Source organism: Helianthus annuus, chromosome 4 (assembly GCF_002127325.2).
Source record: "Helianthus annuus cultivar XRQ/B chromosome 4, HanXRQr2.0-SUNRISE, whole genome shotgun sequence".
Taxonomy (NCBI): domain Eukaryota; kingdom Viridiplantae; phylum Streptophyta; class Magnoliopsida; order Asterales; family Asteraceae; genus Helianthus; species Helianthus annuus.
The window spans coordinates 53,352,372-53,361,429 of NC_035436.2; the positions used below are offsets into that span (position 1 = coordinate 53,352,372).

A 9,058-nucleotide genomic window follows, 5' to 3' on the forward strand; every position below is an offset into this window, starting at 1 on the left:
CGATCAACGACAACCCAAATGCTGTCGTGACCTGATGACGTGGGTAGAAGCTTGGTTATGAAATCTATAGCTATACTCTCCCACTTCCATATAGGGATTGGGGGTTGGTCGAGTAAGCCAGAGGGTCTTTGATGTTCAGCCTTGACCATTGCACAAGTCAGGCATCTTCCGACATAGAGAGCGATATACCTTTGCATGCCCGGCCACCAGTACTTGTAACGAAGATCCTGGTACATTTTTTCGGCACCGGGATGAATAGAATACCGGGATTTGTGAGCTTCGTTCATTAAAATCTTTCACAATTCGGTCCGCTTAGGGATCGAAATTCGGTCCAGAAAGTAGAAGATCCCGTTCGATTTTGCTTACAAGCTGAGCTCCATCGTGATAGATTCTCTCCTTCTTCAAAGTGCATTCATTAAAGAAAGCATGTTGGGCTTCGCGGATGAGGGTTTCGAGATCGTGTTGGGCTTGAGTATTACGAATGTTGAGCAAATAACTCCGTCTGCTGAGCGCGTCGGCAACGACATTTGCCTTGCCTGGGTGATAACGAATCGCACAGTCGTAATCGTTGAGGAGTTCTACCCATCGGCGTTGACGCATATTGAGTTCTTTCTGATCTAAGATGTGTTGTAAACTCCTGTGATCGGTGAAGATCGTACACTTGGTACCATAGAGGTAGTGTCGCCAAATCTTTAATGCAAAAACAACCACGCCTAGCTCGAGATCATGGGTTGTATAGTTCTTCTCGTGGATTTTGAGCTGTCGAGAAGCGTAAGCTATAACCTTGTCCTGTTGCATGAGAACACAACCAAGACCGAGGTTAGAAGCATCATAATAGACAATGAAACCGTCGTTCCCATCGGGCAACGTGAGAACAGGAGCATTGCAAAGCTTATGCTTGAGGGTTTGGAAAGCAGACTCTTATTCGGTTCCCCAAACAAAAGACCTGTCTTTATGTGAAAGAGCGGTAAGCGGCACAGTGATTTTGGAGAATCCTTCGATAAATCGTCGATAATAACCTGCTAATCTGAGAAAAGAACGGACTTCAGACGGGTTCTTAGGCGTAATCCAACTCTTAACTGCTTCAATCTTTGCAGGATCGACATACATTCCTTGACTATTCACGATGTGACCCAGAAACTGAACCTCTTCTAACCAGAATTCGCACTTGGAGAACTTGGCATAGAGTTGGTTCCCCTGGAGTAACTCGAGAACCAAATGTTGTGCGTGTTCGGCTTTCAATTTGGAATAGATCAAGACGTCGTCGATGAACACGATGACGAAACGGTCAAGATATGGCTTACATACGTGATTCATCAGATCCATGAAAACCGCGGGTGCGTTGGTTAAACCAAAAGGCACAACGACGAACTCATAGTGGCCGTAACGAGTGCGAAAAGCGGTATTGGGTATATCTTCTTCCTGAATGCGTAACTGATGATAGCCTGCGCGTAGATCGATCTTCGAGAAACACGTAGCACCTTGTAGTTGATCAAACAAATCGTCGATGCGAGGTAGGGGATAGCGGTTCTTGATGGTCAACTTATTCAATTCTCGGTAATCGATACACATCCTGAACGACCCATCCTTCTTTTTAACGAAGAGGACTGGTGCGCCCCAAGGAGAGGTGCTCATGCGAATAAAGCCTTTTTCAAGTAATTCCTGGAGTTGGTTCGAGAGTTCACTCATTTCGGACGGCGCTAGTCGGTAAGGAGCTTTGGCTACGGGGTTAGCTCCAGGAATGAGGTCGATACGGAAGTCGATATCACGACTTGGCGGGAGTCCTGGGAGATCGTCAGGAAAACGTTGGGGAATTTGCAAACAACAGGTACCTGGATTACCGCATTTTCTTTCTTTTCCTTCTCCGCTACTACAATGTTAGCCAAGAAAGCTCTGTATTCCTTGCGGAGATACTTGCTAGCTTGGACACACGACATGAGCTTGAGACCTTTCAAAGTAGTTTCACCGTAGACACATAGTAAATCACCATTCGCGAGTGAGAATCGAATCATCTTGTCGAAGCACTACAACTTCAGCATGGTTTTCACGAAGAAAGTCCATGCCTACTATGATGTCATAACTTCTGAGTTGCATCGGAATGAGGTCGATTGGGAAGATGTGATTGTTGAGCTCGAGGGTACAATCACAAAGAACAGAATTAACGGCGACAGTTCTTCCAGTAGCGACTTCAACTTCGAACGACGAGGGGAGATAAGAGCGTTTACGACTAAGGAGCTTCTCGAATTCAAACGACACAAAGCAGTTATCGGCTCCAGTATAAAACAAACAGGATGCATAAATACCATTCACAAGGAACGTACCATTTACCACGTTGTTGTCAGCCTGGGCTTGACGAGCATTGATGTTGAAGGTTCTAGTGCATGCTGCTTGTTGCTGCTGCTGAGGCTGCTGGGGCTCTTGCTTTACAACCCTGTTCGGGCACATGTTTGCAAAGTGGTTAGGGTCACCACATGCGAAGCAGACTCGAGCATTGATCGCGGGTGCCTGAGCTGCGTGTTGGCCTTGCGGGGCTGGGAGTAGAGCTTGATGAGCAGTGGCAGGAGTTGCAGTGTTACGGGGACCATAGCGGCAGTTGGCAGTGAAATGACCGTCCAGATTGCAATGAGCGCAGAAACGACAGGCAAGACCCACCGGATGATGATATGAGCATGTTGGGCAGAGCGGGTGGGGACCTGTGTACGCACGCTTAGCTGGCGTCGCTTGGGTAACTGGTGCTGGTCGGTGATGATACTGCTGCTGAGCCAGTACGGCTTGCAGGGGACCAGCAGTGGTTGTGACCGCACAGTTCTTGTTGCTGGAGCTGCTGTTGTTGTGCTTCTTCTTGCGGCATGATGACTTGGATGGTTGAGCAGTGGCGGTTTCGGCGGTCGATGTAGTGGTGGCTTGGTGCAGAGACTTGGAGGGCTTATCCCAGAACCCAGCTTTTACTCGCTTGTCGTTGATCTCGGCGGCAAGCAAGTAGGTCTCTTCAATTGATGAGGTCTTCGCGGCATGAACAAAATCGGCAACACAATCGGGTAGAGCTCGAATGTACTTCTTGATGGCCATGTCTGACGTCTTGATTTGATCGGGACAGATGATGCTGAGTTGTTTAAAGCGAGCAGTCAGGGCTGCGTTATCTCCATCCTTCTGCTTAATGTTCCAAAACTCATCCTCCAGCTTTTGGCGTTCATGGGGAGGGCAGAATTCATCCATCATAATGGCTTTCAGCTCTTTCCATGTCAGCTCATAAGCTGCATCATTCCCGCGTTTGTTTCGCTCAGCCGTCCACCAGTCTAGAGCTCGGGACTGGAAGACGCCGGTTGCGTTTAGGGTACGGAGATTTTCTGGACAGCCGCTTAGGCGCAGAGTGACTTCGATGGAATCAAACCATTGAAACATAGCTGTTGGGCCATCTTCTCCGGTGAATTCCTTTGGTCCGCATGCCTTGAACTGTTTGAAGCTAAAAACAGTCTTGGTAGCATCTTTGGGGGCTTCAGTTCTCGATTCCTCAGAAGATTTACTGACGTTTTCATAGACATCGCTAACAGCCTTTGCTACTTGCTTGGCGATGATAGCAGCAAGACGTCTGTCTCTCTTTTCTTGGCGAGTAAGTGGGGTTCGGTGTCCAGATGACGACATGGTCTGCAACAGACATCGTCGTAGGTCTCAGACACATCAAAATCGAATCTCACCTCACACGTTTACTACTTACTAAAGCTTAGGAACACGTCGAGACAAGTAAAATACATAAGCACATAACCACAGTTCCACGTAATCACAGAAGCACGTAAGCATGTAGGCACATAGAGCACAGAGACACATAATCACAGAAGCACATACCCATTTAATCACAGATGCAGTCAGAATACAGAAACCTATTATTCAAAGCTCGCGTGTCGTTCGTATATTTCGGTCGCGTATAGTATATCGAGTAGCATAGTATAATCGTACAGCATGTCGAGTATAGTATAAGCGTATATCGTAGCATAATTTCGCCTAGATTCGCAGCGACTTGGTAGTGTATCGGGATAGAAGAGAAGTGCGAGTTGTACGTGTCGATCGAAGTGGTAACAAAATCGAATAATGTTCCAAAAATTTAAACATGTACAAAGATAAATACACATAACACACATAAAATCGACGAATTATCAGAGTGGCAACTGCTGACTCAAAATCGAAATACGTAAAACTCGAGAAATGGATTGTCTGCGGCTACTAGACATCGACTACCCAAAGCGATTTGACTATTCTCAATAGACTTATCGTCACATTTCGACTTTCGGAATCGGCCTCTGCCTCGATTCTTGGGCATTTGGCACGCACTTCCTAGGTCATACTCGTGAGTTCAGGTCATTGGAGTCCGTCGAGGCTTTGGTGAGAGTTTTGGGTAAAACCACGGGCAAGCCGGCAAGGTTAGGGTTTCACCCCTGGCTTGACAACTTTCCCTTGATTTTAGTAAAATAGAGGAGATTATTCATCAAATACGGATTTCACTCCTGATTTGGTATAATTCCTCGCTGAACAAGCGTTCGTTATTGAAAAGAATGAAGAAATCATTGATAAGTTGATAAACAGCATTGATCCAGCAATTTAGTCAAGAGTTTGCGGTTTTCACACCTAATCTTGACTAAATCGCCTTCTCATTATTGAAAATTCGAGTGCGGTGATAGTGTAGTGTAAGCGAGTTCTGCTATTACTCGCTTGGTCTGTTGGTTCTTAACTATAGTCTAGGTCTCTATGACATCGACCCGGACTAGGTCGTGTCTAGCCTAATTCCCTATAGTTATGGCTCTGATACCAATCTGTCACACCCCAACCGATGGCGGAATCATCGGGGCATGGCACTGAGCGAAACAGATTGTCCAGAAGTTTCCATAACAATTATCCTTACTATTCAATTTATGTAATACGTCCCATACCGTACCTCAAATAGCAAACAAATTGTTACGCCCAAATTACACATTCCAAAATGTAATATTATCATACTATTATTTAACAAAATTCGGGCATGACCCGTTCGTAATAAGAACAATTCCCTGTAAGACTAACGTGTAATAACTTAAAATACGACGCAGCGGAAAACAAGAGCCCAAAAATTTCGTTCTTTAATAGACATATCAAACACATGAAGGTTCAATGCGAAATGCCATATATTCATTAAAACGGATTTATAACATTTTATAACATTAATACTTCAAAACCTATATGAGTTACACTATGTGACCATTTCCCCGTACAATCCTTGCTCTCATCTCGAACTAAGTCCGCTTCACTTCAATAAATGTAGAGAAAACCCAAGCGATACCTGTGGACACCACGTACAACCAAACCATTAGTCATTTACATACCATACAACATTAAACTATATAATAGAATTTCGTAGAGCATTCTATAAAGTAGTCGTGGAATTGTCCAAGCGCTTTCTTAAATACTCTTATCCAAATCCAGCTCCATTTCTTCATGAAGCCAACGATCCCATACCTACATTACATTCCAACTCAACGCACATCATTAGTAACCATAAATACTCGAACACTTTGATAACGTTCATGCATATGTCTTAAGCATTGAACATTCATTCACACATACATTCACACCTACGTACTTATTATCATACATACATACATATATATATATATACACACTTATATATATATATATATATATACATGCGTACCTTCATTTCATGCCAATGTTCCTTCCTACGCACAATCAATTAATCACGAATATATACACAAGCTTCGTTTACATGTAGGTTTATGCCAGAATGACACATTCACAACCTTACATAGTATAGACAATCTATGATTCAACCCACGTGCCTTTTGGATTCCCATACACGTATACTTATAAAATTTCCTACACTAACACGAAACAATCCGTTCATTCACCAACCGACAACCGAATCATATAAAACTTGTTCCTAATGGTCCGGGAAATGTTCCCCTTACATAAATGACTAAAAATTCTTACCCAAGGTCATAACCATAACGAATTTCATTACATTACGCAACATATGCACATAAAATTCGACCCGTTTAAACCCACCAATTTACTTTCGGCTTAAATACAACCTTCTTCAATAATGAGGCATTATCGGCTTTGTACTTCTGATTATTACATGTTCTTTCATGATGTTTCGTAAACATAAGTATTAATATCTATTAAACTTACTAAAAAGTGAATCGAAATTCACTTACCTCGAGTACTCCAATAAGTGTATTTGTCACCTTGCCTTATCTTGACCCGTTATCCTCCTATGCTTGACCTCTCCTTGACACGTTCCTATTATCTCGTTCCATTACATCCATTCAATAGTTAGTATACATAATCATACGCATCAATAATCACACTTCTATTCACGTGTCAATCGCTTAACGAGTTCAACATGTATCATAATACTACAATGCTAATCAATCTAACAATTTATCATTCCATCATCACAACAGTCATACATGAGCTTCTAGCATGCATAATTATGTATTTACATCATGTTCGTTATTCTTTCAAAATTCCATACTTAGAATGATAACATTTTCTAAGTTAGGCAACTTGCTTCATATGTTAAACATTTCATACCATTTCTTAACACCTTGGTTTTTACACATCCATTCTACTATTTTCTATCAACAACCCGTTTCGACCCGTTGGTGCAATTATATGCATAAACTAGTTGGTAAGTGTTTTAGACACTTAAAACAATCAAATAACTTACTAATAATTTATTAAAATTAGTAGTTCATGATTCATACAAGTGTGCATAACAATACAACTATTTTTACTGAATATTTATACTAAAATTTGTGCAGCAACTTTCTGCGCAGCAGCTGTTCACGACACATTTTAACCAATTTATCTTCTGATTCAGTTCTTCATGTTCAAATATGAAATGATCTACACTCCGAGATCTTTCTAAGCATATAAAGATCGTAACAATCGGACATTCCTATGATTTTATATGATTTTTACAAAATCAGCACAGAAGCTGAAATGCTTCCAAACAGCTTGCTGTCAAAACGAATTTACTAACTTTTCATGCTGTTTTGACCCACTAAATCTCAGAACCAGCCTCTTATGACCAAATATTAAATGTAATATGCGAAACAACCTTTCCAACGATATAAGGCTCGTTGTCTAACTCCTAATAACGAATGAGATACGGTCTTTACAAAATGACTATCTAAGGCTGTCAAAAGTGACGAATTTACTAACTTTTCATGCTGTTTTGACCCACTTAATCTCATAACCAGCCTCTTATGACCAAATATGAAATGTAATATGCGAAACAACCTTTTCAACATATTCATTCATCCATTTAGTACCCCAACTTTCATTTCATCACGTTTCAATTTACACATAATTACTCTTTCAAGCATTTCATCGAACACCTAGTGTGCGTTATAACTATAAAGCATAGTGTACAAGTATTTAAAGCATGACTTGCTATTTCATCCTATATGTCATCACTACTCGATCTAATCCTTGCAATTCCCTTAATCTACATCAGTTTAACTAGCATTCGGGTACTATAAGCTGAATTACATATCAATTGCATATATTTATCATTCCTATAATCTTCATATTTATAACACACATTTCACAAAGTGGGTTTATAGAGGCTTTCTTTCAATTAACCAAAATCGAGCATGATTTCTACTTTAGGGGGTATTCTTATCATCTATACAACACAAATCATAACATGATTTCATGATTGGGTCGAAACCCTAATTCTACAACTTATCAAATCCAGAAATTCGACTTACCACTTGATTGGGTATGGGTAAATGATCGAAATCCTACTACATGCAACTAGTAAACATCGATTTTCCCTTGTTAATTTGGCGAATTGGTGAGAACAAGGGTGAGCCCTTGTTTTTCTTTGTTCCTGGTCGATCCACACACATACAGTGTGTGGGTTTTGTGATTTTCTCACTATTAACCTAATAGTTTGGCATTTACCATGTTTCCCCCCTTAAGTTTATTAACTTGTAAATCTTAACTTAGAATCCCACATTTAGGTACCATATTACTACATATTCTTTAGGATCCCACATTTAGGTACCATATTACTATGTATTCTTTAGAATCCCACATTTAGGTACCATATTACTATATATTCCTTAATCACATTAAGTTTATTATTATTTATTGTGTCTTTTATTTTTGGGATGTTACAAATCTACCCCCCTTAAAGGAGGTTTCGTCCCCGAAACCTCTTTCTTTTCTTCTACAACCCGTCTAGTTTTATTCTTCGTTCACCCACTCATTCAAGTTACATTGGACGACTTACATAAGCATGTTGTGAGAATTTGCCTAATCACAGATCCCATAGTCCATAATTTGAAACTAGCATCCTGATATATTATTCATACTTATCAAGATTTCAAACTTCCTTGCGAAAACCAATCCCTAGTCATCATTAATTTATTCATTTCCGCATATAATCTCGTTCATTCGTACATATTAAACATATCATACCTATTCATATGGAGGTACTTTTTCAATGATAGTGTAAAATTTTCATAAACTCATCCAATCTTTCTTTACAAACCTTCTAGATGTGTTACTTATTTCATTCATTCGCATACATAACTTCCCACACGTACATCATTAAAACATGATAGTTGTCTTGAATTTCTTAGCTTCATAATCAACTTGGGGTGTTCCTAATGTTTAATGAATGCTAGAACTGAATTAAGGACCTTAGCCTAATAAACAAACAATTTCAGCATAAGCAGATAAGGGGGACCCGTCGCCGACGGCACATGGTGCGCCGCCGACGGGCTCGGGAAGGTCCCGTCGCTAAACATTGCCCGTAGACAGACAGTTAGCGCGTCAGGTGGAGGGGTGCCGTCGCCGACGGGCTCTCTGGTGTGGCAGACGCTGTTTGACCAAAATTTTTGTTCCCGGGTCCTTTTTCCAACAAGAAATGGTCTCGGGCAGTCCCGAAACCTTCCCTAACATCCCATAACGTCCCAACCCAGGTTATAATAGTAATTTATCCATAACCCATTTCCGTTTTCATCTAAAAGCATAGCTCGAAATCCTTAAATCA

The 9,058-nt window shown here is 41.1% G+C and overlaps 1 long non-coding RNA gene across 1 annotated transcript; it reads right to left on the reverse strand.

The window, feature by feature from the left end:
- Positions 1-5,256: 5,256 nt before the first annotated feature.
- Positions 5,257-8,016, reverse strand: LOC110936694. Its single transcript, XR_002590211.2, has 3 exons — positions 7,767-8,016; positions 6,204-6,288; positions 5,257-5,484 (listed from the first exon to the last, which is right to left on the reverse strand). It is a non-coding gene; the product is annotated as an uncharacterized LOC110936694 (long non-coding RNA).
- Between the last annotated feature and the right edge of the window lie 1,042 nt (positions 8,017-9,058).